At 46.5% G+C, this 23702-nt stretch overlaps 1 protein-coding gene across 7 annotated transcripts in view; it reads left to right on the forward strand.

Annotated features, from left to right (window-relative positions):
* The first annotated feature begins 785 nt into the window (after positions 1-785).
* LOC144173872 (gamma-aminobutyric acid receptor alpha-like) overlaps positions 786-23702 on the forward strand; it is a 127552-nt gene continuing 104635 nt past the window's right edge. For 2 of the 7 annotated variants that reach the window (XM_077702163.1, XM_077702158.1), the window contains exons 1-3: positions 786-1080; positions 7158-7326; positions 9085-9130. The gene's annotated coding sequence lies outside the window, so the exon portion shown is untranslated. Of the gene's footprint in view, positions 1081-7157; positions 7327-9033; positions 9131-23702 lie in introns of all 7 variants that reach the window. The other 5 variants (XM_077702165.1, XM_077702160.1, XM_077702162.1 and 2 more) reach the window with 4 other exon arrangements.

Here is a 23702-nt window from a genome sequence, read left to right on the forward strand (position 1 = left end):
TTTCTTTTGTTAGCTTGCGTCTCCGTGCCCTCCATCGGTCGCTCCACCCCCGGCTTCCGTTTTCTCGGCTCTTTCCTTGGCCGTATCCTGCCCTAGCGGGGGAACGCACTTTGGCCTTCTTTATTCAGCGACGAAAACCAGTGCCGTTCTCTGTGCGCTTCTCTTTTTTTCTTGTCACCACGGTGTTGTCGTTACTTACTCCTCTCGCCTTCACGGCGGTCGCGTCGCCTGCGAGCTCTGGTTACTCGCTGGCTCTGATGTGCGCAGACGGCCGCCGACCTGCCTGCTTCGGGCTTGGCTTGGCTAGTCGGTCGCTCGTGTATACCTACGTCGCGGAGGATGATGCACGCCGGGGAACCGTATTGATTTGCATCGATCTTGGCCCGTTTTCTTCGAACAATACGTGCCAGCCTCCGCCCCCCACTTGTAAATCGGCACGGGGACCCTGCGAAGTCCTCGGAACCCAAAAGAAGCAGCTGTGACGATTCTGGCAGAGGCTCCTCCGACACTCGAGCAGTAGTTTAGCGCCCGTCTTTCTAACGTGTACATTTGTGGGCTCCTGTATTCGCTCACACATGGAAAAGCAAGAAGAGAGGACAAATTAAGAGACAGGAAAGCGGATAGTGCAAGGTCATACGAATGCCGTGTTCGTAAGTCGAATCGGCGCGTTATTCTCTTCTCAACTTGCGCAGCACGTAGCTAAACAAGGCCTTCTGAGCACATCTGTGATCACGCGGATGGAAACAAAGGTTTCCCAGAGACCAAAATAAGCGCGTTACCACGCCTGATGACGCAGACAGCGGTAATTTCGGGGTGTCAGTTGCAGGGTGTGGAATTGCTTTCCTTGATCTGGTCGTTTGCTGCGGGGGATAATATCAAATGAGAAACAAAGCCAATCGAAACAGGCTTTTTGGTGACGTCGTCAAACCCCTGCCCGATGGCTTCTGTGCACGAAATGCTTTGCTGGGTCGTCGTCTTTCACGCGATGGCATCATCGAAAGGCCGGGCCGGTTTAGTGCGTCGCAAAGCAGCGGTTCTTCAGGTTGCGTGATGGAGCCTCGCCTCTATTTCTTGTTGGAGGTGAGCTCGCGCCAAATTGTCTTTTTCTTATGCGTACGCAAAGGGGGCTCGAACCCGCCGGATCCGTTCCTCGTTATGAGCAAAGCCAGCGAAGTTTCCGGCGTGGGGCACCGCGCTTGTGCAGTAGGGGGTGACCGCGACACCGGCACGGCGTCGGAGCGCGGGCCTCGGTTCGGAGGGGTGTAATGTGCTTAACGATGACGCCACATGGTGCGCCGCCCAGTGTTAGTTCGCTGCGTGCGCCTTGGGCGAAGGGGCACAAAAACCAAAGGGGTCTCGCAAGAACGCGAAGAAGCATCGTAAGCAAGTCAATGTGTCTCAACAAAGCTCTAGAAATGGATTTGTGCTTATGCGCCTATAACAGATCTGCTACAGGTCGCCATAGTGTCCTGTTTTGGGGTTTACCTGTTGATAAGGCGCTTGGTACAAATTAACAAAAGACCATACCTTTAAAATTTAGGAGCGAATGTAGCTTTCATCAAAAGCTGAATAGAAGCTACTGCTCGTCTGATAAATAAAGAATATTTTCAAGCGTTTACAACACAGTTTTGTTGCAGTTGCACTTCTTGAGGAACAGTCGGTTCATTGATGCCAAATTTCTAAGCAGCAAACACGTCCTGTGTTATGCGCATCTTCGAAGGTTGTGAGAACTTGCGGTTTTCGCGAGAGAACGTTTCTCGAAAGGGACAGCTGCAGTGTGCATTGTGAACTTCTCTCCTATGAAAACTCTTTAGCCACAGTGCCCCGCGAATCGTTGCACGCACAGTGTTGAGGAATCTAAAACTTCTGAGAAGTCCCCGTTGGTCGACATTGCAGGGCATTTCTAGGCACGGAAAAACGGCCCAATGCGAGAACAGCTTTGCGGCATTGCGGCATTCAAAAACTTTTGCGAGGATTGCTCAGCTCATGCACGCAAGGATCTTATTTTATCGTATGGCACTTTTCCTGAAACTGAGAGAAACGAGAAGCGAAAAGGCTACATCCTTTTCGCTTCTTGTTTCTTTGCTGACGTGCCGACCACTTTTTAACTATTAATCCACAGAACGGACATTAATCTGCCTCGCGTTCTTCGTTTCCCGTTCATCGTTTGTAGGCCAGCATTGTTTATCACTTTTGCTGGCGAATAAAACAAAAAAATCTAGACAACCTCCTTTTCAAGCGGAAGAGAAACGCCATTTCCTCGCTAAGGTGCGGACGTGTCGAAGCGTGAATTCCCAAGTAAACGTAATTATTTAGGGCGACCTTGCCAGCCCACCCTCTCCCGTCACTCAGGAAGAAAGCAGCGTATTTTCGTTTTTGAGCATGATATGACATTCTACAATTCTGTTTTTTAACCCCGTACCATTTCAAATGGTGGAAACGCCACGTGGCAACGTCGAAAAGCGCAATGTGGCAACGTTAATTCAAATAGTTCGCACCGGTTTTCAGATTGCAGGCACATCGCTAACTCTTTTATGTTAGCAAGGATTGCGAGAACGTTGCGCACAATCCGATTGAATATGCACGGCAGGCAATGCTGTCTTCATTCAAAAGCGCACGTTTAATTTGCACGCGCACGCGCACACGCGCAAACGCACACATGCATGCGTGCATGCACGCACAAACATACTAGTGCCTTTATTTCTCATCCAGAATGATGTAGGAAGAGGGGAAAAAGCTAATTTGGTTAGCTTGGCGGTGTTCGTTCCTCCTCCTCGAATAATACAGAAATTATTCAAAAAGCACGGAGCACAGCACAAAGTGCAGTGGGTGCATATGTGCGCACAAGATGAACGGCCAAGGGTGTGAAATGTTGTCGTCACATCACAGACAAGTCACAGACTCCTGCAAAAGAAGAGCAGAGGTAGCTAACAGAGACAAAACTGCGCATTTGCTTTGTTTGAGAATGCTCATAGGAGCTCCCTTGTGACGGCATGCACTGGCAGCGTTTACAGAAACCGGTGCCTAAATGCAGAAAATAGAACAGAAAAAAGTGTAAGTGAAAATGCAACATTCGTTCATTGTTTAGAAGAAATATCAGCATAAAACAGATAATATAGGTGCTATAACACCATTTACAGGGCGTGTTACAAAGTATAGAAAGAGCATGGCGCAAAAAACAGCAGAAAATTTAATTACAGAAAGCATGCATGCCTGCAAAAAAAAAAAAAACAACAAAAAAACAGGATCGTTCCTTGGATTCGCTGCGTATCATGGTCAGTCTTCTTCGTGGTACTTGGTCTTCGTGCCCGCATAAAGTGCTGTGGCACTTGAATTTTTCGATCGAATGCAAGCATACAAACGAGCACGCAGAGAGGAAACAAAGAAGGAAGGTATATCGGGTGCGTCGTATTCCTGTGTTTGCCTTCATCTTGTGTGCTGACGCCGCAGTTTTCCCTGCATGCATTTTTTTACTCTTGTCTTGCATCTGGGCTACTGCGAATATATAAAACGCACGGCCTGTACAAAGCATGGCTCTGCTGCTCAGACATGCAACTGGCGTCCTTGTGAAGCTGATGCTTGCATTGTTAGCTTGGATTTGGCCGTTTTGATTCCTGGGGCGGACTTCTGAGCAGTGCCTGTTTAAAAATGTTCGTTTCGCGTCTGTTTCAAGCATAACGTAGTTCCCGTTGCGGGGCCTCTGACGTGCACTAAAAACTTTGTTGTTCTGCGTCGCATCCGGCTACCTTCAGCCAGTCAGGGCTCGTTGGATATGAGCACTTTGAAATGGACACGAAATGAAGAAATCCCAGAACTCCACCCGTGACAGTTATTGTCGCTCACCTGTTCGCCTTTCTTTTAGAGCTCGTGCTCCGGATAGGTGCCAACAAAGCTATGCTCTTACCTCTATGTGTCTGCTAGCATTGCTGGATAGCCCAAAATTCGCTATTCGGGCGTGTTGAGCTCAAGGCGTACGATTTCTGTGGTTGTATACGCTGTCCCGGAGCTCCAGGAAGTTGGAAATTGAGTTCGAAAGTATTACAGGCCTGCCAACCTGTGTTTCACCTTCGTCTGTATGAAGCCTTTGTCCGTATGAAGCCTCTGCTCGGATAGTGGACATAAACAAACACAGCCGGGGTCGGAGTCGGCCTTGGATTCTCTCGGTTGCGAAGTTAGTCGATATGTCTTACCGCCTATGCCACGCTGGCAGGATGGTCACTATAAAAAGAGCGTAGGACGGGGTGTCTGCTCAGCGCACGTTGCCACAGACGCTGCCGACTGCCTTGTGCGCAACGACGTCTGCGTGCGTATGCGGGAAATAAATATGAAAAGCATGCATTCATTGCATGGGTCCGCTACTAGCAGTGTTGCTGTGGTCCCAGATGATGTGTTGCACCACAAAATGTAATCACTTTTTAGAAAACAAACTTGAGAGTGAACGCAAATCGTCGTCGAAAATGCCTGACGACCACTGAGCTCTTTAGACATTCGCCGACAGAGGCAGAAGTGTGTTGGACAATGCTTTATAAAACGGCTGTTCGAATCAATGACGCTCGCTCGCTCGCTCGCTCACTCACTCACTCACTCACTCACTCACTCACTCACTCACTCACTCACTCACTCACTCACTCACTCACTCACTCACTCACTCACTCACTCACTCACTCACTCAATCAATCAATCAATCAATCAATCAATCAATCAATCAATCAATCAATCAATCAATCAATCAATCAATCAATCAATAAATCAATAAATCAATAAATCAATAAATCAATAAATCAATAAATCAATAAATCAATAAATAAATCAATCAATCAATCAATCAATCAATCAATCAATCAATCAATCAATCAATCAATCAATCACCAAGGACTACAAGAAACCTGTGTGCACATTCTGAATCCTGGGAATGCATCGTATTCACCTCGACGGCTATGCCATGCGGCCCAGCTCCCCCCTTCGAATTTTAGGCCTCATTATCCATGCAGGTAAACACACGCAATGACCAAATTTAATCGAAATTCTTGAAAAAAAAAAGTTCCTGCGATTTTGCAGCCGCCCCTTTCCATAGGGGCGATTTCCCGTGCAAGCCGGGTGAACTTCCCAAGCGTTGTAGCCCCACACAAGGGCCGAGCGCCAGGCCGGGGAGTCGCTTGTACCTATTTTACCGATTGGTGCCCGGCGCCACCAAGGCACACGAATGCACATGGTGTCTTCCACAGCCACGGTGGACGCTCAACTCGCAACCGCCTGTGGCAGGACGTGCAGCCAGACTCTTTAACCCCCGGCAATGCGGCAACGCGGCATGTCGGCCGGGGGCCCCGCCCGATGGACCAGGGTCAGGGGCCTCTCGAAAGGGTAAAGGCAGCTTTCCAGGCGTGGATTCCCCTGTCAAGGGTTCGCACTCGACCAGGGACGCCTTTACCCATTAAAGAAACCGGTGGGTACCCGGCGGTATGCGGATTCGAACCCAGTACCTGCCGCATACGAGGCGAGTGCTGTACCTGCGATTTTTTAGCCGCCCCTTTCCATGGGGCGATTTCCCGTGCAAGTCGGGTAAAATTCTCGAAGGCTTTTAACCAAGTCTCCAACACGTTTCGACGGGTTTCTTACAGCCGCCGGGGCATGAAGGAGAAAAATCTTATCCTACCGGTTCAAGCTGTTGTCATTTAGTGTGTGACGTGTGTCACACCCTCCCTTACCCTCACCAAAAGTGACACGGATACCATCAATCGATTATTGCGCAAAGCATTCGAAAAAGTACTAAATCGGCGCTGTACCTGAACACATCTAAGGCCAACATGCTACAACTGGGCTTCCATAATACAGACCGATTCCCTTCCTCACCCAGTCCGTCTGCATCGTATGTTCCCTACTCAATACTCTGCTGAATGCCGGTCCTGTTCACAACCCGTTACTTTAGCCCACATTGTAATACAGTGCCAGAACAATCCCAGCCTTCCTCCTCTCCGATCCACTCCTTCCACCCCTGAGCTGTGGGAGAACCTGGTGACCAGCAGCCATCTGGGTCTCCAGCAATTGCTGACCTCCAGAGCGAACGCTTCCTACTCACCTCATGGATTCCTGGACTGGGGAGCCACCCCCGCATCAACTGCTCAAATAGACGATTTCCGCTAGTACCACTACCACTGCTGAATCCGCTGCTTGTAGCCTTCCGAAGTATTACATACCTACAGAGCAGCAAATACGCGAAGAGGTGCATTGGACTACGTCTTTCAAGCAGGAATGTAAGCTGCTGTCGCCCAATATGCCATGGTTGGCGCAACTTAGCAGTCTGTCATTGTTTAGAAGGCATAGATAGCAGCATGCTGGACCACGCAATTTTTGCAAGTGACACACTTGGATAACCATCGGAGTGAGTTTTTGATGATGCTCATGATAGCCAGCGCGAGAGAAATTGTTTTGCGTTAATGGCTCTACTAATAATACAAAACAATGATGACTTTGTCTAAGGACCGATTGGCATGAGTGAAAAAAAAATCGCATGCAATTAGTTCTCGCGCGCTTTCTTATGGACGGGCGCGTGAGCCCTTCCGGAATCACGGTGACCATATTCAGTGGCCGATCAGGCGGGATGAAAAAGGTTTCCCGCACGCGGTTTTTTCATACGCGCTTTTCGGTAACGCTTCTGGCAGCAGATTCAGTGCCCCTGTTTGCGATCCAGTGTAAGATGTTTGGGGACGAAGCCCCTTAGGGGCTGAGGCTGTTGGCGTCTCCTGTCGTCGTCGTCGTCGTAATGGTCGTCTGGTGTAGTCACGGCACTAAAACACCGGGGAACTCGTTTACACCTCGCACTAGAGAGCTTCGGGCTTCAAAGACCAGAGAGTTTTACAGCAAACCTGTATACCTCTACCCCACAATGGTTTCATCTCCGTTGGCAAAAACGCCAAGGCGGCAGGAACACACTCCATGCTTCGCCCTTCCCCAGATTACACGTTAGTGGAGATGCCCGAGATTTTTTTTAAATGCATGTATTAGCATTATCCGTATATGTTATGCGCTCAAATATTCACCGATGCGCAGACAGATTACAGGAACCTGTGAAATTCAAGCCAGACTGTGTCCCTGGGAGGGGAAACAAGTGTTTTGTGATTGTGTTTTTGTGTGTTTGCGGTTATTCTCCCGTCTTCGAGTGCGGGACGAGCGGCAAAGGAACCCGGCCCGTTTCCCAGCTCGGGCGAGATGTCGAGTGGCGCTACGCGAGGCGGGCCGCGTCCGAGAGCCTAGACGCCGTCACCAAGGAATCTACCGCTGCCAGTCCTCCAGGCAGCACCATTTTTTTACGGAGCTGAGAAGAAGAGGGTATTTTCTTTTTTCACTTGTACCCTTTTTTGTATTGCCTTTATACTTATAGTTTGCCTCTTCAACCTTCCAATGTTCGCCCGTTATCATTATGAATAGCGGACGCATCGGCTCCGTCGAACAGCGATCCGCGAGGCCAAACAAGCACACTTCAGCCAGTTTTTGCTCTGTCGGTTGCTGTCTAAAGCGGCCGACTCATGCGCGTCCGAGCGATCAGGTTTTCCACGCGGCGAGGCAAAATACCCAGCAGGCAAGGTGCGCGCGGTTGCTTGTCGGCGTCAGATTGGCAGAAAAGGTGTGATGCCCAGTGGAGGGGAGACTGCGAGAGCGGGCAACCAAAATATAAGAAAATTGCGTGCGTAATTAAAGGCAGGGCATCAGGTGTGTTACGACGAAGGAATCTGACCAGTGCGTCTGGTATGCGCAACTGTACTTTAATCCGCGAAGTCATTTTACGCATATTACAGGGTGCTACAGCTGATGGTAGCACACACCTGATTAAAAAAAAAAAACACTGCTTTGTCGATCTAGCTTCTGCGACTATTTCAGACTAAAAGATACAAATTTCTGTTGCCATTAACGATGTAATTCTTACCTTCACTGCTTGATAATTCCAAACTTGTATAATTAATATATTAGCGTGCTGCTTTTTGAAATTTCTCAGTCTTAATAAGCTTTGCGCGTACCAGTATCACAGTGTGGCCGTGAAATATAACAATAAATGCTGTGTTGTTTCTCGTTTGTAAATGTAAATTCCAGTTCCCGAGCATCCGGCAATAAACACGCACGGCACACCGGGAAGTAATTAAATTCCACCTAACGACCTCCGCTCCAGTTACGACCCCGCGTAAGTCTCCCAGACCGCGGCCGCTTGGAAAGCTGGTCAGAATCGTTAAAATTCATTCGCGCCGCCTGAGGTGCGTTCGGGCTTTCGGAGGAAAAACATGCGATCAAACTGCCACCAGTTTGACGCGAGCTTTGATAGGGATAAAAAGACCAGCGCTATTTCCCGCCTTTAATACCCGCGAACGTTAAACTCGCGTGCGGCGGCGTGACCGAATCTAACCGCAACGCAAGCAGCTTAAAAAGAGGTGAGCTAGAAACGAAAATAGCGGCGGAGAAGCATCCCGAGAAGTTGCCGGTGATGACGCCGACCGGAGGCGGATTAGCCGTGGGATAGCTCCCTACTTTTCCAGCGTTCCCACCGCCGCCGAGTCGAGGATGGAAGCTCAAGAGGGAAAACGAGGAGAGAGAGAGCCGTTTCTGGATCCTGGGAGGAGAGACCGGAGGGCAAGGAGAGGGGAACTGCTCCGGAGAGTGGAGAGGGGTTGCGGGGAGGAGGGGGCAGTCGCCAGAAGTGAGCCCCGCTGTGGCTGCCGGGGCGTCCCAGTGCTGGCGCTACGAGCGGAGCGTCAAAGTCGCGGCCGCTGTGTCGACTTAAGATGGACTTTCGGCCGCCCTGACGGCACTCGGACGCCTGGCTCGTTTTTTTGCGCACGTGCGTAGGGGAACTCGTTGCCCGACATTCGTTTGTTTCCCCTCATTTTAGGTCATTATCTTTTACTGTCTCCTAATATAGCCGGCAAGGCATTTTGTGTGGCTTCGGTTGCACGTGACCGGTCTGTCTCGCCGCACGTGTGGGCTGCTAGGGGCATTCGAAGATACTAGTGTAGAGGCAGAGTTAACGTAGTTCCGTTCTCATTCAAGTGTCGAGTGTCGCCGTTGCATGTCCTGCGACTGAAACCTTGACACGCCTAGCGCTTGGATCAAGGCGGCGGAAGCGGCGGAAAACAACTGCAAAGCGGTGAGTAGGTTTTCAATGGTGTGCTTCCAGGGGCGAAGCCGGTCAGTTTACGGCTGAATTTTTCCCCTTCGGCTTTAGCTAGAAATTGAACGCTTGCGTAAAAGTAGCTTGGATTTCTCGCTATAAGGTTGGCTGGTACAATCGCACCAATAGTTTATAAAAAGAAATTATGAAAAGAAAAGTGGTTGACGCTGTATTTCTAGCTTAGTGTACGTTAGCCATCTCATTTTGGTTTTGTATTTTTTCAGAGATAAGAAAACTTTAAATAATGGAAGCCTTATCCTGACACCAAGTAACATTTAAGGAGAGAAAAAATACAAATTCAAACGAGAGAAGCAGGGTGTGTTCAATGGCCGACGACTTACCGAGAAGTCCCGAGTGAGCGAAGTTTTGCCAAAAGTTGCCGCGACAAAGATTAAAAAAAAGGGCAAGCACTGGACACAAATGACACGAAGCACTCGTTCATTTATTTAATGACATTTGGGGTGTGATGTACGTTGTGTGCTTTGGTGGTGGGTAGGTTTCGCTCGCATGACTATGGTTTTTTTTTCTAAAGTAAACATGTCCAATATTACCTGGTTCTGGCTGCAACTCCCGACGTCTGCTAGTACTGTTATATGTACACTTATATAAACGATGCGGTAACACCTTTAGAAGCTGCGCAATGGCGACAGCTGATTTTTACGTTGTTTTGGTTGCAATGAATTTATACATGCATGCGTTGTACTGTTTGGGTTGTATTAAAAAAGCTTACTAAGTAGAAACAAATCATAAGTTGAACCTTAAGCAGTCAAGCAACAAAATTCGATACCAGGAATTTGCTAATCGCACGAAAATGAAAATGTATCGGAGTGAGAAATGAAAAATTAACAGCGGCCAGAAGGTGAAAGATGTGTACACGCATGGGCGACTGGGAAGTAAAAAAAAGTGAACAGAGAAGTTTTAATATGAGGTTAACTGGAATGATAACAAAAAGCAGAACAAAAATGAGGAAGGTGCCATCTGACGTGAACAACCGCTGCCTAGGGTATAATGACCCGTACTGCGAGAGAAGCAGGGCCAAAGTTTAAGAACCTCCCGGGTTTTATTCCTGTTTTTAATCTGTGCAATGGGTTCAACGCCACGCTTGTCGCATTATTATGATGCCGGTGACGAGGCATGCATTTCGCGACGAGCTCATTTCCTGCGCACCCTACCGCTTCGCTAAATCTAATTAACATAGATTTGCTGCTCACCGGTCGATTTACATGTTATAAAACTGTAGCGAAATGATTAACGACTTTCCCTTACATCTCCCCACCTACCTTTCTTTACCCCTGATCCGCGCGTAGTTTGCATGCTTTTGTGGTTCGGCTTCCTCTCTCGCTCAGGCGTCGTGCGTGGTGCACGCTTCGCAGGGGGAGAAGCACGCGTGTCAAGAAAGGTTCACGCTTCGCGAGGTAATCGTGTCGCGAGCACTGGTGTTTCAAAGAGGCTGGCTGGTTCAGGTGCGTGGCAAAACACGCCGGGCGACTATAGCTTACTCATATCTGCACGGTACGCTCGGAAAGTGTACCTCTTGCGTTTTTGATGATTAGAAACACTTTGAGCGCCTGGGGCGTACCGCAATTCAGTGTGATGTCCGTTTCAAAAATATCCATTTCGTGCCCGTTTTAACTTCCGGTTTCCCGACCTCTAATATCTGCGGAAATCTGCTGCTGGCCTCGCTCGTTTTTAGTTATATCCTGTCGTCTGCCTTCACCCAAACAGGGCTCACTCGAAAGGGGCATTCAACGAACACTATTCAAAATTCCGCCCCCGCCATCTCTTGCGAAGTAGGGTGTGAGTGTTTTGATTCTGACAAAATTCTTGAAATTTATATGCCGATTTTGGTGCGACTCGAGCTTTTAAATGTCAGTGCAGGCTCAGAACACTGGCAAGAGAGCTTTTGTGCAACTGTTAAAATGATATTACCTTTCAGAGGCATTTTCACCCATTTTGTTACTGCTTCTTCGTAACTGTCCTGGTTGGTTTGCATTTTGTAAGGTAGCTTAAGCCATGTGGCTTTATTTCATATTTGACGGGATTTGGGTATATATACACACGGAGCTTATTCACACTGGCAGCTTATGGCGTGGATACTAACATTTTAGCGGCGGAGCTGTTTGAGCTCGAGTTCCAGCCGTGCCTGGCGCCGCTTAAAGGAGCCATGCAGACAAAATACAAGTTGGGTTTATTAGAAAGACTGCTTAGTCCCGATAACAATGATACCAATATAATCGCAATATTCGAAGAAATAACGGAGATATTAAAGAAAACGTGCGAAGCAGTCGCGACCCCCTAGCCAATTTCCCGCAACTTTTCTATGACGTCACGGAACCTTGTTTGTGCGATTAGAGGCCACCTAACTGACCTGTCGCGACGACAGATGACTGGACGTCTGTAATGGGGCCTCTAGTTCCATTTGACCGCATCACTTGAATGCTAACGTGCAGTTAACGCACCGAAAATTATATTTTATTGTTGGCCCGTATGACGTCATTCTTGCTCATAACACGTCACTGTGGCGCAAAATTTAAATACTTCTTGCTTTTTTTGTTAAAAAACATCTTTTGTGGCTGTAATGGAGCTGAGTGAGATACTGAATCCTAGTTCTTTCAAATTAAACGAAGTTGTATTTTCTCTTCATGGCTCCTTTAAAACTCGGCGCAGCAAAGTGGAGAAGATGCTGGGCCAAGCAGTGCGAGAGAAAGGGTCGAGGAGGCAAGGAGCCGACGAGCAGGTGTGGGGAGGCGCGCGTCGGGTACGGGCTCCACGTAGTGATGACGTAAGCTCTGACATCCTAGTTGAGAGTAACGGTGTGCGCTCGGCGGCATCAGTGTCCGATTTACCGATAAGATGAGCACACCTAAGAAAAGCCAAGTTGAAGCTAGTTGAAGAAAGACCACCAGCTCCGCTGTTTCCTCAGTCTTCGCAACTCTATTGCGAAGGTGGCCGAATTTTTCGCGTGTAATTCAGGTTCAAGGTTGACTGCTTTGCAAGTCAGGGGGAATGGTTTCTAGGAGCTGGAAACAACTTGTTGTGCTTGAATACCAGTATGCTCACTGGTCGCAAACATTTGCAGCGCAGCGTTGTTTGAAAGGCTCGTTTTAATGCTAGAACTACCAGACTAGAGTGTTAAATGATCCGACCAAGTTCTATGTCTCCGAAGTTTTGGACGAATACGAATGAGCTTCCCGTTTGTCAAGACTGATGGGCTTGAAACCCAGTTTCCCCTGCCGCAGCTGCGAAACACTGAAATCCATGTCATTACAAGTAAAACCTGTGGATGGTCAGACCAGTCTCTTCCGACCGGCTTTCAGACTAATTAGCGGCCCATCAATAACGACATGACCAGTGTGGCTCACCATGCACCCAGTTTCACAGAAATCGCTATGCCCGAGTTGTACGTTCTCGACACCATACTGACTGACCCTTATACTGACAAGCCGCATCTCGTTAAGGTTCTGTGAGTGACAGAGCTTTGCCGCAGAGTGAAACAGCTTAGACGATCGTAATTTGTTTCGCCCCACTTTAGGCGCGATTTAGAAACTCACATTTTGGGAGGCGGGTTTAGATATTGTGTTTTTTGTGCTTTCAAACACAGTAAAGTGCAACGAGAAAGTTGCGAATAGGTTGGAAATAAAATCACTTAGCAGGTGTATTTGCGGCGTTTAAAATTTTCTTAAAAGTTATTTAGCATCAACTGTAAGCAATACCCATATCGGCAAAGTTTAACCCACGTTTTGTTTTGGAGTCTGGCATACCGAAGGCTGATATCGGCCATCAAAACTGCGTTCCACTCCGGCGTGGTAGGCGCGTCAAGCCAAGGCGGTGGATTATTGGAGCCGAATGGTTTATAAATACATGTGAAGTTCGTTTTTTCCGCAATTCTGACGTATTAGTGCGGCCATTTTCTGCCAATAGGGTTCTCCATCTATCACACTGAGGTTTATTATACGTTTAAATAGTAGGAGAAAATATTCTAGACTGCTGTACTAGTATGCTCAAACTTGGATGCAAAACTGCGAGAAAAACAACATCTACTGTTTTGGAAATCTAGACTAGAGGTCTCACCTGCGTCAAGGGAAACTTGAGCAGCGCAAGAGAATGCACGCTCTTCAGTGCGTACACTAGAAAAGTAGGGCTATTTTCATGATTGGAACAGCGCTATTCAAAAACGAAAATGAAGCAAGAAACACAAGACGAAGTGCTTCGTCTTGTGTTTCTTGCTTCGGCTTCGTTATTTAATTGCGCTGTTATAATCATGAACGTATACAACAAGTCCAACTGGCAGTTCTTCTAAGGGTTATTTATTGCTTACCTTTTTTGTATGCGAAGTAACCAGAATAAATGAAAACAAACATCAACACCAGTGTCTACCGTAGATACTTACGTTAGTCTAGAAGGAAGATAGTAAGATTAGACAGAGAGGCAGTGAGAGAAAAAAAAAAACAGACTAATGACTACAGAAGGGAGCCATAGAGCAGAAATTGGCGAATGAAAAGACCAAAGCGCGGCATCATGAAAGGCAGAGTTGTTGGAAAGAACCGACTGCTGGAAAGAATGTACGAGCACTCAGAGAGCTGAGAGTCGCATGAGATGCCAATTTCTGCAAGCTGGAAATACAGTAAAAAGTTAATAACCGCGAATTAGACTCGGGTAAATTTGTTAAAAGCTAAGACAAAGTCACACAGCCAGCGCTAAGCTCCGAACAGCTATGTAGGATTAAACAAACATGCAAGAAGTTTGGCTGACCATTACAAATTAATCCCTAATGCGAACTCTGAGTGCAGTGCGAACTGCGGAGCCTTTTCGGCGATGGCGTAGAGCTGCTGCTTCGGCGGCGCGCACCTCTAGATTCTAACGTCGGCCGCGCTGAGCCTCTGCCCGGGTAGCACTTCCTTCGTCTCGGGAAGTGATCGCGCCCGCGCTGCCCTGGCGTTATCGCGTTGTGCTTCCCGTCGCGGAGCGCATCTCGCAAGGCACCCTCGGCATACCGGCCTCCCCCTCACACTTTTGCCACACGCTCCTCCCCTCTCCTACTCGCTCTACTACGGGCGTCGTCATCTTCGCCCTCTCGGTTACGAGGCCGACGGCGACGGACGACGTGAAACCACAGGAGCGGGCGCTTAAGTGCTCCGCTCTGAAAGGTACAAAGGAAAGACGAGGCTGCACCACGTCGTGTAAGGTTCATGTGCAAAAGGTGCTTGGCTGGGGAGAGGTTGTTTGCCCCACGCGGGGCGCTCATAACTGAGCCAAAGGGACTAAGGGATGTATCACCGAAGCGCCCTTGGAGTGCTGAAACGTTGCAAGAAGAGCCATTTCCGGGCAGAAACCTTCTATTGCCAACGTCACACCCCGGTGCAACAACCATGGCGCTCTTGGTCGCTGGTAATACTTGTTCTAAGAAAAAAAGAATAAATAAAAATGCGAGACATTCGCCCCAAAATAACTTGTGACCTTTTTTCTCAGCGTTTATTACTTAAAAAAATTCCCTTCAAGCCTCGTAGGTATCTTCAAGCGCTTTCGTTCATCCCTTCAGCAAACGTCTGAAACTGATGTATGAAGAATGATTCTCTCTGTTCCCGCTCGTGCGTGCTGGAAAAGCCGAACTAAATTAACACTGGATTTTTTCAAAGGAGTGATCTGAGAGGCGGAGGTGCCTAGAGAGCGCAATGCCCACAAGGCCCTGCACGTCGTGCTTGTGATTGTTGAATTTTGTGCTGGAAGGTCTTTCAGTTCGACCAATGTATTCCTGACTGGATAGAAGGCAAGGCAGTTTCTAAACTAAGTTTGCGTTTAGGTTGTCAGCATTGAGGTCACTTTTTATGAAATATTTCAAGGGTTACTTTCCGGCCGGGGAAATAGTAGTCGTTTCGATGTGGGCTCACAGTTTACAGAGCTGCTTGAGAAATGTTCGGTAGCCCTAACCTCGCTTAGGTGGCTCTGTTTCTGCTTTGACTGAGAGGTCGGTTAAGTTTTGTCTACGTCAGTGCACAACACGAGAAGGCTGCTTGAAAGGAGCAGGGGAGCGGTAATTTTACTCGATGATATTAATTTCGTCTCAGCAAGCTGTCAACATGGAATGTTTCGGAAGAGTAGGTAACTGACAAATTACGTGTCAGGATGAGGTGCCTTATCCGGGTTTCACCGAGAATGTCTTTTTTTGTGTTCATGAGCACGCCTAATTGCGCCGTCAGTATTTCTTTCGGGGTACTTTTGGCCAATCAACGAGAACTTTAGTTCATGTGCATGTTTCTCAAATTCTTCGTGTTCGGGGCATATTCTGTGGCACCCGTGACCCTGTGAGCACGCTATGCTGGTTTTTTAATGGCTGCAGTGTGTGCAGTAGAAGTGAAGAGGGCGATGGCGGTCAGCAGGCTTCCTGTACAGTGTAGTTGAAATGCTTTTTTCTGCCTAAGAGCAAAGGGGCATCTAAGAAATCTAAAATTTATGGTTTTGGATGAAAATTATACAGGTTAGTTTATTAAGGGTGCAGAGTTTATTTCTGAAATATCGTGATGCTCGCATCGTTGTTCGAAATAAACGTATCAACCTGAAAGTGCTTGCAAGTAATGTGTTTGTGCGGCTAACACGGGTGTGGGTGTTTGTATTCATTTATTTTCTTTACTATGCTCACAAAAAAAGAAGGGGTAAAATAACCGTTTTCGCCTCCATTAGAAAGGGTGTATGCCCTCATTACATTCTAACTTTTAGCTACAGGAGGTCAGTTGTTTGATTGGACTTGAAGGCAGTATAGAATCTTTGTGCAATCGCATGTTGTTGCCCGACGGAAAATTCGTTTATTTTGTCCATTGTCAGGCGTGTGCAGGGACTAATCTGTCAATAGTCCGACATCCTTATATTTCTTATTTCAGCCTTCCGCCAGACTTTCCATGCAATGTTTGTTGTGTTTACGATGTAGAAGGGAAACTTTTTGTTCTAAAATGCAGTTTTTATTGATAACATCGAGCCTTTGGTCATTTTTGTGGACGAGAGAAAACATGAAAGGAGCTTGACAACTCAGCAGAAAATATACCTTCTTTTAAGGACAAACCCCTGAACAAATGGGAAAATAATGACGAGCTGTACACAGCGTCAGTATTAAGGTATTCTTCGAGTAAACTATACTGGTCTCACAGCGCTAACATTCAGTTACTGAAAGCCGCATATTTGCTTTTACCTGACAAGCAGAAATACTGAGAAGGTAGTGAGGAAACCGCCTGTGGTGTCCTAAGAAGCCCGTAATTGATTTCCTTTCTTTAGTTCTGAAGTCCGGCTTCCGGGGACAGCACGATCCGAGTGAATAAGCCGGCTGTCATGCTCGGACTGCACCAGTCACTGCTCATCGACGTACATAACAGCCGGGCCAACTTCAGCGCCACGCTGTTCGATAACATCGACGAGCCAGGTCGCATAGGGAGGAGAAATCTTTTGTGCGAGCACCAAGCGGCCGTCCGCTTTCTTGTTGTCGTCATGCCGATGGACAGGGAAATACTCTTCGGCTCCGTAATGGGCTGGAAAATAATCTGGGCCCCCGACGTTCTGCGAGATCCGTCGTACTTTTGTGCCATGCAGATATGAAGAAGAAGAGGAGGAGCACAGTTTCTTTTGCTTGAGAAATAAAATAGCGAGCAGCAAGAAGCTTTTCTACGATGCATGAAGAAGAAAATCGGCAGAGACAGGTGGGTTGCCATGCTCGGAGTGGGAACTGAGAGCTCAATAAGGCTGGTACCGGCCAAGCAAAACGGGCAGGTGGAGATTTGCCTGGCCCCACCGTAGAGCCGCCCTCTTGCCAATACGAGTATTCCAGAAAATCTGGGCTGCCGATCGCAGGTAAACATGAGGCCCAGTCGTGCAAAGGCTATTCGCCTTGAGTTGTCGTTTATTCGTCTCGTTTCAAATAAGTCGAGTCTGTTTGTTGCCACTAGCGCTAGCTTCCTACGCGTTCCGCACCTGCGTCACAGTCTCGATAGAGCATGGACGTACATTGCCACGCTGGTGCCCAGCGCGAAACGAATGTTGCACGCGAAATTTTACATCGGCAGCTGCGCTTTCAGCCCCATAGTCCAAGTAATCATCTGCTAAACGTAGCGAGGAAGAAGTAAACACACGTGCCAATACTGTACCGGATGATTAGAAGATCGAACGACCTGTCCGGGACTGTTTCAGTGTTTCCTCTGTGTATCCTGAATGCACTTCACCTCGCACCTGATGACATCCCTGAGGTCGTCCTCACACCGCTGTGTACTGAGAGCGAAGGGCAAGCAGGAGACGCGCGCATGCGCCGTGCAGTCTAGTAGAAAGCGGCATGCCTTGTTAACATTCTTAGCTGGATAACATGTTGAGCGCATGCAGAATACCTACGCTTTTTATCAGCTCCTCCCGTACTCTTTGGGGGGAAAAGACGTCAGCTGCCTGTTTAAGGCTATTTGATTGGTTCAGTGTACAAAAATAATAAAATAATACGTAATAACACGACACAAACGCGCTTTAAAAATTATGCCATGGTTAGCTGCCGCAGTGGGCTTAAGACCATCTTGCACAAGACGGTCGTTATTGTGTTTAAAGCAACGACAGGTTAAGTCATAAAAAAAACCTTGAATTAAATTTTCTAGTGCTTTAGCGAGTTAAGTTTTGGCACAGGAAATGGTTTCAACCATTCAGCGGCCTCAGGAATGTAAAACGTCGTAGCTATATTTCGAGAAATACTGTTTTTTTCAGCCTCTGCATCAACGAGAACAACACTCCAAATTGCGTGCCTAGGCCCAGCGTTTTTACCGGCGTGACGATTCCACATTAGGGCTAAGATTTGTGTAAACCCTAAAATTTGTATAGACAATTTTAGGAACAATATGTGGGCGCAAAAAAACAATCCGTGTGGGAAGTGTATGTAATACAAAGTGTGTCGAGACAGCTGTTCAGCACAACTCACTGATAAAACACAACAGTAACCTGTTTACTGCGCAAGCAATTTTTAAATATTCTCAGTATTATGCAGTCGACTTTTGACAGTCGTAGTATCAATTTTTAGGGGCAAAAGTTGCAGAACAGCTCCACGTGCAGCTGGGACGCCATAGTGGGCGGCCGCGGGGTGCTGCCGTGTTTGAATGAGAATGTGGCAGTTTCCGCGTTTCGAATTGTATATTTTGTAAGCATCGTGGGGCACCGGGGCTTGACTGTATGGCGGAAGCCACCGCTTTTCAGGCAGAGCTTGCGCCGGTGGCCGGAAAGCGGTAAATTCGACGAGTGTTTTGACAAGTCGTGTAACTAGAGGCTATTTACAAAATATAATTCCGAATTAGGGAAATTTAGCTCGTTTCTTCTCATAATATAACCGTTACATTGGTTTCTGAGAGGCTAACGTAAACTTTGGCAATGTTGGCGCCTGCACGGACGATAACCACGTCAGCTGCGGTCCGCTAGCTTCCACGGAGAATCACCCTATGAGCCGATATATAGCAACGCTCGCCGGTTTAAAACAGAATACACTCATCTTCCTCACGCGGGCACAGCAAAAGAATACGCGGCGCACACTGCGTATCTGTTGTGCTCGCTGGTCTTGGAGGCATGGCCGTATTGAAAATAAAAGAACTTCGTTCTAGTCTGTCAAATCGCGAAGGTTTTTCGCAGTATAGACGACGAGGCAGACCGTGTGTGACATCCCGAAGTTACACTCGCTGCGTATTAGACGCTATTTGCGGTTTTCTTCTGCGAGCTCGCACGCCGTCGTTCGCAGAGTGCCCGCGAGAAGGCTCCCACTTTTGCACATTTTCTGCTGTGTCCAAATTTTAAATACTCTTTACGTCCAGTGGCTTAGTCGGTCGGTCGGTTTAGATTCCAACATTCGGGTTGCATTAACGCACTATGCAAAGCGCCAACGTCTGATTTCATAAACACGTTCCCGCTGAGGATTTAGTTTTCGCCTTTCAGGTAAACGAAGCCGACGTATGAATGCAGCTTGCTGCTTCATCTCATAAAAAAAAAAAGACAGAACGGTCTGAATTTGACGTAAAGAAAACGGAAGCAACAAACTAAATAAAGTGAGACCGGCGTTTGTCTCTTGTTTTTAGCATGAGGGTGAGAGGAGGCGGGGACGGCAGTCAGTATAAAAATACGAACGATTATAGATGCGAGCAAAAGGAAGTCGCTGCAGAGATGCGTCCTGTTCGATTATCTCGAGTGGTGGCACCGGGCTCCTCTCAAGAGGCAGCGTGTACCAGTTCGCACGAATATTTGGGACCATGATTTCTTTTGGCCGTCCATTCCATGCTGCTTTTCAATTTCAATTGCGATCAATCGACCCCTAGCCGGGTAAAATTGGAGTTTGCCTTTGCACTCGAGCAGAAGGACGAAAAAAAAAGAAGCAGGTTGAAAAAAAATTAGAGTGACACGGAGAAGGAGGTAGGGAGAAATGCAGAGGAAAAAGGACAGAGCCCGGAATTCAATGATGATTTCTTCTTCGGCCGAGTTTGCAAAGCACTTTAACGCTTCGCAGGTCGTCTCGGGTTTGGGCAGGGAATCTCAGGTTTTATACGACATTCGGCTTGCCCATAGGTTTGAGACAGAGGGAACAATTTCTGTGTTCATGGATCATATCTAGGTTCGCAGATACAAGTAATAAAGGGTAAATGAATAACTTCTCTATAGATATCGCAATGGTAAGAGGGTTGATGAAGCAGATAAAGTGAAGCGACGGACAAGGATTCTGCGACACATTGAAACCAACGCTGCGTAAAGCGCGAACTGTAGTGTTAATTGCGCCTCCCAGGAAATGGGTGAGAAAAGTACGAACATAGGAAGCAGGCTGAGGCACGCATGCGGACACAACTTGTATGTATATATATGTACGTATATCGCACCAGACCGGTATTCTGGAGGTCGTGGGTTCGGATCCCACCCGACGGGCATTTTTTCACCACTTTCTTTTCGACTCAAAAAGTTCTTCATCTCTTTCTATGACCCACCACAACCTCCCCTTTGCTTTCTGAGGTTTTCTTGACTGCCACCCCTTATTTTCTGTCTTATATATATATATATATATATATATATATATATATATATATATATATATATATATATATATATATATATATATATATATATATATATCAAACGATGTTAACACTCCTGGTCATTCTTCTGAACAACTGAAGGCCACAATTCTTGAATCTAGTTTTAAAACGCATCACGATCGCGATGTTCGCGAGTCCTACGTCATTCATAAGTTTAAGTCAGCGTCGTTTGGAATAAATGAAAGTTATGGGAAATTGATGTGTCTTTCCTCCGATTAAAATTTCGGCTGCATTTCGGCCTCCCACCAACCGAAGCCAAGTGTCTCATGTTTCAATCACCTTGCCCTGATGTCTTAGAACGGGTGTGTATGGGCAGATGTTCGCCCATTGTGTGCATGGGCATATCTTCTCTGGACCTTCTTCGTTCCGCGGGACTGATTTTTTCGTCGATGTCAAACAAGTGCATGGGCACATCTTGTTTTGACCCCTCTTTCACCCCTGTTGCCACGGGGGAGGAAGGGCATTACCTTGTTAATTTTTTTCTCGTTGTTTCTTTTCTTGTTTGGCTCTTTTGTCTCCTGTTCGTACCGCCCGTGACTGTGGGTTCTTGTTACCCTTTTTTAATAATGTTTTTCTTCGCCTCCCTTTTCCACTTGTCTCATTTTTTTGCTGCCCACCAACCATGATCCCATTGTACATACTCTCCCTTCTCTTGCCCTGCCCTCGCCCTTGTTGCATTTTCTGTATAAATATAACCCTGAAACCAACTTATATATATATATATATATATATATATATATATATATATATATATATATATATATATATATATATATATATATATATATATATATATATATTGTAAGGGCCTTGTTGAAGGACAGCCGGTACAGGACGTTTATTAGGCGTAGCATCCCTCGCGGAACACACACTCAGCTGGCGGCGAAGAGGCGGACACGAGCCCCGAGATGGAAGATGATGATGAGGATGACTATCAGAGGAAGATGAGGTATGGGATAGTGGCCACTAGGTAACTGTGGTAGCGGTCAATGTCCCAAAGGGCTGGCGCACGACTAACTGCTCACAATATATATATATATATATATATATATATATATATATATATATATATATATATATATATATATATATATATATATATATATATATATATATATATATATATATATATATATATATATAGCGAATCAGAAAATGGGAAATGAGGGGCTCCGTGAAATAAGACAGAAAATAACGGTTGGCAGATCAAGAAAACCTCGGAAAGCAAAGGGGAGGTTGTGGGAGGTCACAGAAAGAGATGAAGAATTTTTTTAGTCGAAAAGAAAGTCGTTTTTAGTCGAAAGAAAAGAGTGTCTATAGCTTTTCATGAGCAGTCGACTGCCAGGAAATCCCGGGAAATCCTTTCTGCATCAAAGCTGCCAGAACGGTGGGCCGTGGCCCTCGCTATGCTTTTCAGAATAATATGTTTATGAATGAGGGGATCGTTGAGGAAATACAGAAAGGAAGTCCGGCAGTCTACAGACGGTCAAGAGAGGCATAGGGAGTAGTTAGGCTTTTTTGCTACGAATTATGAAGTTAACATTTTAAATTTATGTAGGAAAGAAAGTCTTGAAAAATGCTCTCAGAGTGGGGACCGAACCCACGCCTACCGATCAGAACTCGGATGCTTTACCGATCCAGCTATCCTGACCAAGTCGGCCAGCTTCTCAATGCGACGCACGTATCTAGGATTCACCATTAATCGGCTCCCACCTCCCACTTCCGACCTCACTTTCGTTTTGGTGCTTCTGCCGTGAGATGTCGCCAGCGGGGCTTATGCCCGCCCTTCATATTTTCCTTGAGGCAACCGGCCAGTTTTCCCGCTTGTCAGTCATTTCTTCGTATTGTTCATCATATGAGGCGTTTTTTCTTAAATGATCCAGATCCACCTAACGCGATTTTTAGAAACAAGCGGGAGTTTCTTACCGGGCCTAACTGCAACGCTTTCAAAACTATTTTATGATATATTTCACATGTCCGCTAGGGGAAGTTTATGGCCACAAGTAATGAAAAATTATGCGGTGAATTTCAGCAATATTGGGGTGATAAGCTTTGATTTGGCGCATATTGAATCTAAACGCTCTAGTTGAGGCAGTAGTCGTATGAAAAATTTGCTTGAATTGACTTCCAAGAATGGTGCGAATGCGTTTTGGCGGACAAAGTCATTAAACACATGCAAAAGGGCTTCAAGAACAGTAGACCTGTACATGGAGAGCAGGTGAGTTCCCTTGGCACCATTAGCAGCCCCTTTCGAATTCTTCCCTATAGGATTATTTTCTCAGGCACGCCTGAAGGCACTCACGAAGTGAGCAAGCTTTTCATTGCCTTACTATGAATTTCTGAAACGCTTCACAAGAAGGCTGCTCATATATTCTTCTTCACCTTAATGAAGAAGTTCGTACTCTCAGAGGGGATATGGGGGGGGGGGGGGTGATTTGCCAGGGCTTGTAAGCGGTGGGTATTTAGCTAAGTACTAAAATGGTAAATATGGGAGTAAAAAATAAATACAACCAGCGTTATTTCTGAGGGTATCGTGAGAAGAAATAAAATCATTGTTCCATATCTCTCAGTTTGATTTCGTTCACTTCGTCGTTGACATCCAGGGACAAATTTTTCGCCCATCTCCTAATTGCTGTCTTAGTGCATGATAAGCCATCTCCGGAAAACAAAACAAAAATACTTCTCAAAACACTCACGAAACAGTCCGAACAGTCAAGCCAAAAAAAAAAAAAAACTGTCATTGGGTAAATGGATTTGGCTCATTTTCGTCCGCGAAGCAGCGGGATCTGGCTCAGTTTCGATACGAACTACGATTTGCGTGCGCGTCTGCAGGCCGTTATTTCACCTATTTTCTTGCCACCCCTCTCTTAGGGGAAAGTTGCAGAGTTTTCCTTGCCAGTACCGTTTTATCTGAGTTAGTTTCGGTATCTGGATCTGGCTCATTTCGAAAAAAAAAAAAGTCTCATATATCGTAACTGCATATCCAAACTATTTTGTTTTTTCCTTGTTTTTATTTATTCGTCTTCTCTGATGTATTTGAGCTCACGTTAGCTACATTCTTACGGACAATTTCTTGGCGAATTTCACGCGTTGATATAGGCGTGAGTGCCCTTTTCTCCCGAGCCATTCACCATGAAAAGCATTCTGTGGGTTAAAAATCGCACATAATAATTTGCACGCCAGCGTGGAACATGTGTAGCGCACCTTTTGTTCCTGCTGCTATCGTTCTTTCTTCTGCTCGTCAACGCTCATTTTTTTTAAATTAATATTATTAACAATAATTAATCACCGCAAGGAGGAGGTTTTCCTCCGTTTCCTGTCAAATGTTCTTACAGTCCCGTAAAAGATGCACACTTTCTTTTGCAGAATCTTTTAACTTGTAGAACTGTACACGAGACACGCGTAAAAATTTGTTTTTTATGCACACACTTTTGAAGGACGTCTTATCGTATTTGTAGAAATGTTCCCCTCGTAGA

Source organism: Haemaphysalis longicornis, unplaced genomic scaffold (assembly GCF_048455015.1).
Source record: "Haemaphysalis longicornis isolate Haplotype H1 unplaced genomic scaffold, Haemaphysalis longicornis Haplotype H1 scaffold_3, whole genome shotgun sequence".
NCBI classification, from domain to species: Eukaryota; Metazoa; Arthropoda; class Arachnida; order Ixodida; family Ixodidae; genus Haemaphysalis; species Haemaphysalis longicornis.